This window comes from Nansenia antarctica (assembly GCF_963989245.1).
Source record: "Nansenia antarctica genome assembly, chromosome: 2".
Classification (NCBI taxonomy): domain Eukaryota; kingdom Metazoa; phylum Chordata; class Actinopteri; order Argentiniformes; family Microstomatidae; genus Nansenia; species Nansenia antarctica.
In genome coordinates this window covers 8,664,544-8,675,380 of record NC_137675.1, presented here as the reverse complement: position 1 = coordinate 8,675,380, position 10,837 = coordinate 8,664,544, and positions in this window count along the sequence as shown.

Genomic DNA, 10,837 nt, shown 5'->3' with positions numbered 1-10,837 from the left:
GAGCAACCTCTGTCCCAAAGCAGAGTTCGGCAGAACCAAGGGACCAGAATGTCCCAGAACCACCAGCTACTCCTAGAACCAGGTCTGGGAGAGTTGTGGTGAAACCAACTAGGTTGGACTTTTTTTCCAGTGTCGGTAGGAGGCAGGGGTAAAAAACCTGTTCGCTGTGCATCCGGGAAAAAATTCCCCTGCAGCCCTCTAGTTGTAGAGCGACTACTATCCAGTTTGCCCACCAGTGCAAAGCCGTGGCTCCCCCACCTCCCTCCCCCGAGGGACCCCACACACCCGACTCACCCGACCCACCACCGGCGCATCCGGCCCAGCCCACCAGGCTCAGACTCCTGTAGCCCTTCACGAGGCTAGCCGGACCAGGCGCCCCAGCGGCGGAGCAGATCGAGCACGCAGGCCGACCGGAGGCCCCCGAGGAGAGGCCCAGAGAGCTCGGCGCATGGCAGGCAAGCAGAGGCGAAAAACCTGTACACAGCTTATCCAGGAAAAAAGCTCCCTGGCTCTTCTCAGCTTGTTCCGGGCTGGGGGTTGGCGGGTAGGGGACTGGGCCTGTAGCTGGGGGCCTGGAGTTGGGGGGGGGGGGGCCCGGAACAGGGGGTTTGGGGTCGCTGAGTTGGAACCTGGGGTTGGTGCTGGGGTGACGTGGTGGTTCCAGCCGGTCTCTGCTCCTGGGTCTGGAAGCCTGGGTAGGTGTCAGAGCTGGATATGACATGTGCCTGAAAAGATAGGGAAGTGAGAAAAGGGAGGTGTGCATGGTTTGTGTAGTGTGCATTTTGGTGTCAGGCGGGTGATCAGTACTTCCCTGTGACCCAGTGATGTTGGTCATCCTGGTGCTGGTGGTGCTGGCAGAGACGGCTGGTTCGGCTGTGGGTTGTGTGTGGTGATATTCTGGTGAGGGTAGGAAGTGGGTCAGTGCTGTGTACAATCTGTACATGTGTAGGTGGTGGAAGGTGCAGTAAACTTCCCTGTTGGTGTTGTGCGCTGCTCCTCTCCTGGTCCTTGTGATGGTGATACTGCTGACCAGGGCTTGTGCTGGAACGGTGGTGAAGGTGATAGTGCAGGAACTGGTGGTGTAGTGAGGTAGGCCCGGGGTGGGGGGGGGGGTTGGGCGATGCGGCGCGGCATGGGGGGCGGTTTAGAGGATGACGTCCTTCCATCTCTCCACCCCCCACACCGCTCTTGCTTGATCCGGGTAATTTTTAAAGTCAATAATAGCATGGTCCCTGAGGAAGAGGGTGATTCTCCTCCTCAGGGTTGTCAGGTCGACGCTCTGTTTCTGATAGACCCTGATGTTCCTCGTCTCCCAGAGTACCTGCTTGACTGTTCTACCCTGCTGACCAACTGCTCATTAGAGTGCTAGGGTCAGAGTGTTAGGGTCAGAGTGCATCTGACTGGTCAGATGTGAGACATTGCTTTCATTTGATGTCTAACTCTATTACTAAAAATCATTTAGAATTAGAAGAGTGGCGTTGGTATCTCAACTGTTTGTCTACATCTAAATCCGAGTGTGAGCTATTGGTATTTTGTGCAGATGTTGTGGCCTATGTTGATGTGTGGTCCAGAAGCAAAACGGAGAATTACTCCAAGTCCATCATCCAGCAGCTGTGCGATATGGGAGCTGAGGTGAGTTTTAAACAGGGTTCCCACGGGTCCTTGAAATCCATGAAAGTTTGTGAGTTTGAGAAAAGAAAATCAAGGCCTTGAAAGTTTTCGAAAATAGACATGGGTCATTGAAAGTGCTTGAATTCCCCGCTCTCTCTCTCTCTCTCAAAAAACAAAACAAAAAACCTAAAAATGTTTAACCTAATTATAGTAGATAAGCCACATTGCTTAACTTAACACAGTATATGTAACTTAACACCAGAATGCTAATCAACATATCAACATAATTAATGTAATCAACATTACAGGAAGTTTAAGAAATGCTGAGCATGTTGCAATGAGATGTGATACTATTACCACCAAACTGTTCATAACAACATTTAGTGCAGTTCTGAATATTCTCATTAATAATCCAATGTCTCCAGCCTACAGAGTGGATCCTTCAGGACATCAGAGAGCATCTTCACATCTGACTCTCCTAGACCTATAACCCTCTAACCCGGCCTCTCTCCCACCTCCCTCCCCCGAGGGACCCCACACACCCGACTCACCCGACCCACCACCGGCGCATCCGGCCCAGCCCACCAGGCTCAGACTCCTGTAGCCCTTCACGAGGCTAGCCGGACCAGGCGCCCCAGCGGCGGAGCAGATCGAGCACGCAGGCCGACCGGAGGCCCCCGAGGAGAGGCCCAGAGAGCTCGGCGCATGGCAGGCAAGCAGAGGCGAAAAACCTGTACACAGCTTATCCAGGAAAAAAGCTCCCTGGCTCTTCTCAGCTTGTTCCGGGCTGGGGGTTGGGGGTTGGCGGGTAGGGGACTGGGCCTGTAGCTGGGGGCCTGGAGTTGGGGGGGCCCGGAACAGGGGGTTTGGGGTCGCTGAGTTGGAACCTGGGGTTGGTGCTGGGGTGACGTGGTGGTTCCAGCCGGTCTCTGCTCCTGGGTCTGGAAGCCTGGGTAGGTGTCAGAGCTGGATATGACATGTGCCTGAAAAGATAGGGGAGTGAGAGAAGGGAGGTGTGCATGGTTTGTGTAGTGTGCATTTTGGTGTCAGGCGGGTGATCAGTACTTCCCTGTGACCCAGTGATGTTGGTCATCCTGGTGCTGGTGGTGCTGGCAGAAACGGCTGGTTCGGCTGTGGGTTGTGTGTGGTGATATTCTGGTGAGGGTAGGAAGTGGGTCAGTGCTGTGTACAATCTGTACATGTGTAGGTGGTGGAAGGTGCAGTAAACTTCCCTGTTGGTGTTGCGAGCAGTGAAGACATCCACACCCTCTGCTATCTCTTTCTCTGCATTTGTCTTGCTGAGTTCTACTGAGCGTTTGATCTCCTCAACCTTCTGGAGTTGTGTCTGAATCCTCTTCTGCACTTCTGCCACCATCGTCGCCATCTTCTCTCTGTACTCCTCCTCTATAGGGACGGTGTCGTGAGTCTTGTGGTCTGTTGGTATACACAAGACACAAACACAGGTCCGGTCAGTCCTGCAGCACATCTCAGGAAGTCTCTGGTGTTTCTTACACATCCTGTCTTCCAGGTTGTCCACCGGGTCGATCAGCTTGTGTCTCTTTAATGCCGTGACTCTCTGGTGAGGCTCCAGGTGAGTCTCACAGTAGGAGGCCAGACACACCAGGCAGGACTTCATGGCTTTGAGCTGCGTCCCAGTGCAGATGTCACAGGCCACTTCTCCGGGATCGGCAGGGCTTCGGTCTGGCCTGCTGGGAGCTTTCACTTCAATTGACTTCCTGAACTGAGCAGCCATCTCAGAAATAAATGTATTGACAAAAAGATCTGGTCTCTTATCAAAGTTTTTTTTACACAGTGGACACTGACACAGGTCATTGCTGTCCCAGTACTTTCTGATGCAGGCCATGTTGAAGTTGTGTCCACATGGAATGGTGACAGGCTCAGTGAACACATCCAGACAGAACACAGGAACTGCTCCTCAGACAGGAAACTCCCGGAGGTGGCCATACTGGAGCAGTGAGAGCGAGGTTAGATATATAGAACTAGTGAAGTTTCTCCACTTTAGTTTCACTTCAGCACTTCACTCCGCGGTCGTACATCGTGGATGGACCTCATGGGACAGTACGGCGAAACCGGCGCCATCTCATCCCCATGGAGCCCTCACCGGCGCAGAGTGGCGGTGGTGCTACTGAGCAACCTCTGTCCCAAAGCAGAGTTCGGCAGAACCAAGGGACCAGAATGTCCCAGAACCACCAGCTACTCCTAGAACCAGGTCTGGGAGAGTTGTGGTGAAACCAACTAGGTTGGACTTTTTTTCCAGTGTCGGTAGGAGGCAGGGGTAAAAAACCTGTTCGCTGTGCATCCGGGAAAAAATTCCCCTGCAGCCCTCTAGTTGTAGAGCGACTACTATCCAGTTTGCCCACCAGTGCAAAGCCGTGGCTCCCCCACCTCCCTCCCCCGAGGGACCCCACACACCCGACTCACCCGACCCACCACCGGCGCATCCGGCCCAGCCTACCAGGCTCAGACTCCTGTAGCCCTTCACGAGGCTAGCCGGACCAGGCGCCCCAGCGGCGGAGCAGATCGAGCACGCAGGCCGACCGGAGGCCCCCGAGGAGAGGCCCAGAGAGCTCGGCGCATGGCAGGCAAGCAGAGGCGAAAAACCTGTACACAGCTTATCCAGGAAAAAAGCTCCCTGGCTCTTCTCAGCTTGTTCCGGGCTGGGGGTTGGCGGGTAGGGGACTGGGCCTGTAGCTGGGGGCCTGGAGTTGGGGGGGGGGGGGGGGGGGGGGGCCCGGAACAGGGGGTTTGGGGTCGCTGAGTTGGAACCTGGGGTTGGTGCTGGGGTGACGTGGTGGTTCCAGCCGGTCTCTGCTCCTGGGTCTGGAAGCCTGGGTAGGTGTCAGAGCTGGATATGACATGTGCCTGAAAAGATAGGGAAGTGAGAAAAGGGAGGTGTGCATGGTTTGTGTAGTGTGCATTTTGGTGTCAGGCGGGTGATCAGTACTTCCCTGTGACCCAGTGATGTTGGTCATCCTGGTGCTGGTGGTGCTGGCAGAGACGGCTGGTTCGGCTGTGGGTTGTGTGTGGTGATATTCTGGTGAGGGTAGGAAGTGGGTCAGTGCTGTGTACAATCTGTACATGTGTAGGTGGTGGAAGGTGCAGTAAACTTCCCTGTTGGTGTTGTGCGCTGCTCCTCTCCTGGTCCTTGTGATGGTGATACTGCTGACCAGGGCTTGTGCTGGAACGGTGGTGAAGGTGATAGTGCAGGAACTGGTGGTGTAGTGAGGTAGGCCCGGGGTGGGGGGGGGGGGGTTGGGCGATGCGGCGCGGCATGGGGGGCGGTTTAGAGGATGACGTCCTTCCATCTCTCCACCCCCCACACCGCTCTTGCTTGATCCGGGTTATTTTTAAAGTCAATAATAGCATGGTCCCTGAGGAAGAGGGTGATTCTCCTCCTCAGGGTTGTCAGGTCGACGCTCTGTTTCTGATAGACCCTGATGTTCCTCGTCTCCCAGAGTACCTGCTTGACTGTTCTACCCTGCTGACCAACTGCTCATTAGAGTGCTAGGGTCAGAGTGTTAGGGTCAGAGTGCATCTGACTGGTCAGATGTGAGACATTGCTTTCATTTGATGTCTAACTCTATTACTAAAAATCATTTAGAATTAGAAGAGTGGCGTTGGTATCTCAACTGTTTGTCTACATCTAAATCCGAGTGTGAGCTATTGGTATTTTGTGCAGATGTTGTGGCCTATGTTGATGTGTGGTCCAGAAGCAAAACGGAGAATTACTCCAAGTCCATCATCCAGCAGCTGTGCGATATGGGAGCTGAGGTGAGTTTTAAACAGGGTTCCCACGGGTCCTTGAAATCCATGAAAGTTTGTGAGTTTGAGAAAAGAAAATCAAGGCCTTGAAAGTTTTCGAAAATAGACATGGGTCATTGAAAGTGCTTGAATTCCCCGCTCTCTCTCTCTCTCTCTCAAAAAACAAAACAAAAAACCTAAAAATGTTAAACCTAATTATAGTAGATAAGCCACATTGCTTAACTTAACACAGTATATGTAACTTAACACCAGAATGCTAATCAACATATCAACATAATTAATGTAATCAACATTACAGGAAGTTTAAGAAATGCTGAGCATGTTGCAATGAGATGTGATACTATTACCACCAAACTGTTCATAACAACATTTAGTGCAGTTCTGAATATTCTCATTAATAATCCAATGTCTCCAGCCTACAGAGTGGATCCTTCAGGACATCAGAGAGCATCTTCACATCTGACTCTCCTAGACCTATAACCCTCTAACCCGGCCTCTCTCCCACCTCCCTCCCCCGAGGGACCCCACACACCCGACTCACCCGACCCACCACCGGCGCATCTGGCCCAGCCCACCAGGCTCAGACTCCTGTAGCCCTTCACGAGGCTAGCCGGACCAGGCGCCCCAGCGGCGGAGCAGATCGAGCACGCAGGCCGACCGGAGGCCCCCGAGGAGAGGCCCAGAGAGCTCGGCGCATGGCAGGCAAGCAGAGGCGAAAAACCTGTACACAGCTTATCCAGGAAAAAAGCTCCCTGGCTCTTCTCAGCTTGTTCCGGGCTGGGGGTTGGGGGTTGGCGGGTAGGGGACTGGGCCTGTAGCTGGGGGCCTGGAGTTGGGGGGGGGGGGGGGGGGCCCAGAACAGGGGGTTTGGGGTCGCTGAGTTGGAACCTGGGGTTGGTGCTGGGGTGACGTGGTGGTTCCAGCCGGTCTCTGCTCCTGGGTCTGGAAGCCTGGGTAGGTGTCAGAGCTGGATATGACATGTGCCTGAAAAGATAGGGGAGTGAGAGAAGGGAGGTGTGCATGGTTTGTGTAGTGTGCATTTTGGTGTCAGGCGGGTGATCAGTACTTCCCTGTGACCCAGTGATGTTGGTCATCCTGGTGCTGGTGGTGCTGGCAGAGACGGCTGGTTCGGCTGTGGGTTGTGTGTGGTGATATTCTGGTGAGGGTAGGAAGTGGGTCAGTGCTGTGTACAATCTGTACATGTGTAGGTGGTGGAAGGTGCAGTAAACTTCCCTGTTGGTGTTGCGAGCAGTGAAGACATCCACACCCTCTGCTATCTCTTTCTCTGCATTTGTCTTGCTGAGTTCTACTGAGCGTTTGATCTCCTCAACCTTCTGGAGTTGTGTCTGAATCCTCTTCTGCACTTCTGCCACCATCGTCGCCATCTTCTCTCTGTACTCCTCCTCTATAGGGACGGTGTCGTGAGTCTTGTGGTCTGTTGGTATACACAAGACACAAACACAGGTCCGGTCAGTCCTGCAGTACATCTCAGGAAGTCTCTGGTGTTTCTTACACATCCTGTCTTCCAGGTTGTCCACCGGGTCGATCAGCTTGTGTCTCTTTAATGCCGTGACTCTCTGGTGAGGCTCCAGGTGAGTCTCACAGTAGGAGGCCAGACACACCAGGCAGGACTTCATGGCTTTGAGCTGCGTCCCAGTGCAGATGTCACAGGCCACTTCTCCGGGATCGGCAGGGCTTCGGTCTGGCCTGCTGGGAGCGTTCACTTCAATTGACTTCCTGAACTGAGCAGCCATCTCAGAAATAAATGTATTGACAAAAAGATCTGGTCTCTTATCAAAGGTTTTTTTACACAGTGGACACTGACACAGGTCATTGCTGTCCCAGTACTTTCTGATGCAGGCCATGTTGAAGTTGTGTCCACATGGAATGGTGACAGGCTCAGTGAACACATCCAGACAGAACACAGGAACTGCTCCTCAGACAGGAAACTCCCGGAGGTGGCCATACTGGAGCAGTGAGAGCGAGGTTAGATATATAGAACTAGTGAAGTTTCTCCACTTTAGTTTCACTTCAGCACTTCACTCCGCGGTCGTACATCGTGGATGGACCTCATGGGACAGTACGGCGAAACCGGCGCCATCTCATCCCCATGGAGCCCTCACCGGCGCAGAGTGGCGGTGGTGCTACTGAGCAACCTCTGTCCCAAAGCAGAGTTCGGCAGAACCAAGGGACCAGAATGTCCCAGAACCACCAGCTACTCCTAGAACCAGGTCTGGGAGAGTTGTGGTGAAACCAACTAGGTTGGACTTTTTTTCCAGTGTCGGTAGGAGGCAGGGGTAAAAAACCTGTTCGCTGTGCATCCGGGAAAAAATTCCCCTGCAGCCCTCTAGTTGTAGAGCGACTACTATCCAGTTTGCCCACCAGTGCAAAGCCGTGGCTCCCCCACCTCCCTCCACCGAGGGACCCCACACACCCGACTCACCCGACCCACCACCGGCGCATCCGGCCCAGCCCACCAGGCTCAGACTCCTGTAGCCCTTCACGAGGCTAGCCGGACCAGGCGCCCCAGCGGCGGAGCAGATCGAGCACGCAGGCCGACCGGAGGCCCCCGAGGAGAGGCCCAGAGAGCTCGGCGCATGGCAGGCAAGCAGAGGCGAAAAACCTGTACACAGCTTATCCAGGAAAAAAGCTCCCTGGCTCTTCTCAGCTTGTTCCGGGCTGGGGGTTGGCGGGTAGGGGACTGGGCCTGTAGCTGGGGGCCTGGAGTTGGGGGGGCCGGAACAGGGGGTTTGGGGTCGCTGAGTTGGAACCTGGGGTTGGTGCTGGGGTGACGTGGTGGTTCCAGCCGGTCTCTGCTCCTGGGTCTGGAAGCCTGGGTAGGTGTCAGAGCTGGATATGACATGTGCCTGAAAAGATAGGGAAGTGAGAAAAGGGAGGTGTGCATGGTTTGTGTAGTGTGCATTTTGGTGTCAGGCGGGTGATCAGTACTTCCCTGTGACCCAGTGATGTTGGTCATCCTGGTGCTGGTGGTGCTGGCAGAGACGGCTGGTTCGGCTGTGGGTTGTGTGTGGTGATATTCTGGTGAGGGTAGGAAGTGGGTCAGTGCTGTGTACAATCTGTACATGTGTAGGTGGTGGAAGGTGCAGTAAACTTCCCTGTTGGTGTTGTGCGCTGCTCCTCTCCTGGTCCTCGTGATGGTGATACTGCTGACCAGGGCTTGTGCTGGAACGGTGGTGAAGGTGATAGTGCAGGAACTGGTGGTGTAGTGAGGTAGGCCCGGGGTGGGGGGGGGGGGTTGGGCGATGCGGCGCGGCATGGGGGGCGGTTTAGAGGATGACGTCCTTCCATCTCTCCACCCCCCACACCGCTCTTGCTTGATCCGGGTTATTTTTAAAGTCAATAATAGCATGGTCCCTGAGAAAGAGGGTGATTCTCCTCCTCAGGGTTGTCAGGTCGACGCTCTGTTTCTGATAGACCCTGATGTTCCTCGTCTCCCAGAGTACCTGCTTGACTGTTCTACCCTGCTGACCAACTGCTCATTAGAGTGCTAGGGTCAGAGTGCATCTGACTGGTCAGATGTGAGACATTGCTTTCATTTGATGTCTAACTCTATTACTAAAAATCATTTAGAATTAGAAGAGTGGCGTTGGTATCTCAACTGTTTGTCTACATCTAAATCCGAGTGTGAGCTATTGGTATTTTGTGCAGATGTTGTGGCCTATGTTGATGTGTGGTCCAGAAGCAAAACGGAGAATTACTCCAAGTCCATCATCCAGCAGCTGTGCGATATGGGAGCTGAGGTGAGTTTTAAACAGGGTTCCCACGGGTCCTTGAAATCCATGAAAGTTTGTGAGTTTGAGAAAAGAAAATCAAGGCCTTGAAAGTTTTCGAAAATAGACATGGGTCATTGAAAGTGCTTGAATTCCCCGCTCTCTCTCTCTCTCTCAAAAAACAAAACAAAAAACCTAAAAATGTTTAACCTAATTATAGTAGATAAGCCACATTGCTTAACTTAACACAGTATATGTAACTTAACACCAGAATGCTAATCAACATATCAACATAATTAATGTAATCAACATTACAGGAAGTTTAAGAAATGCTGAGCATGTTGCAATGAGATGTGATACTATTACCACCAAACTGTTCATAACAACATTTAGTGCAGTTCTGAATATTCTCATTAATAATCCAATGTCTCCAGCCTACAGAGTGGATCCTTCAGGACATCAGAGAGCATCTTCACATCTGACTCTCCTAGACCTATAACCCTCTAACCCGGCCTCTCTCCCACCTCCCTCCCCCGAGGGACCCCACACACCCGACTCACCCGACCCGCCCCACCACCGGCGCATCCGGCCCAGCCCACCAGGCTCAGACTCCTGTAGCCCTTCACGAGGCTAGCCGGACCAGGCGCCCCAGCGGCGGAGCAGATCGAGCACGCAGGCCGACCGGAGGCCCCCGAGGAGAGGCCCAGAGAGCTCGGCGCATGGCAGGCAAGCAGAGGCGAAAAACCTGTACACAGCTTATCCAGGAAAAAAGCTCCCTGGCTCTTCTCAGCTTGTTCCGGGCTGGGGGTTGGGGGTTGGCGGGTAGGGGACTGGGCCTGTAGCTGGGGGCCTGGAGTTGGGGGGGCCCGGAACAGGGGGTTTGGGGTCGCTGAGTTGGAACCTGGGGTTGGTGCTGGGGTGACGTGGTGGTTCCAGCCGGTCTCTGCTCCTGGGTCTGGAAGCCTGGGTAGGTGTCAGAGCTGGATATGACATGTGCCTGAAAAGATAGGGGAGTGAGAGAAGGGAGGTGTGCATGGTTTGTGTAGTGTGCATTTTGGTGTCAGGCGGGTGATCAGTACTTCCCTGTGACCCAGTGATGTTGGTCATCCTGGTGCTGGTGGTGCTGGCAGAAACGGCTGGTTCGGCTGTGGGTTGTGTGTGGTGATATTCTGGTGAGGGTAGGAAGTGGGTCAGTGCTGTGTACAATCTGTACATGTGTAGGTGGTGGAAGGTGCAGTAAACTTCCCTGTTGGTGTTGCGAGCAGTGAAGACATCCACACCCTCTGCTATCTCTTTCTCTGCATTTGTCTTGCTGAGTTCTACTGAGCGTTTGATCTCCTCAACCTTCTGGAGTTGTGTCTGAATCCTCTTCTGCACTTCTGCCACCATCTTCTCTCTGTACTCCTCCTCTATAGGGACGGTGTCGTGAGTCTTGTGGTCTGTTGGTATACACAAGACACAAACACAGGTCCGGTCAGTCCTGCAGTACATCTCAGGAAGTCTCTGGTGTTTCTTACACATCCTGTCTTCCAGGTTGTCCACCGGGTCGATCAGCTTGTGTCTCTTTAATGCCGTGACTCTCTGGTGAGGCTCCAGGTGAGTCTCACAGTAGGAGGCCAGACACACCAGGCAGGACTTCATGGCTTTGAGCTGCGTCCCAGTGCAGATGTCACAGGCCACTTCTCCGGGATCGGCAGGGCTTCGGTCTGGCC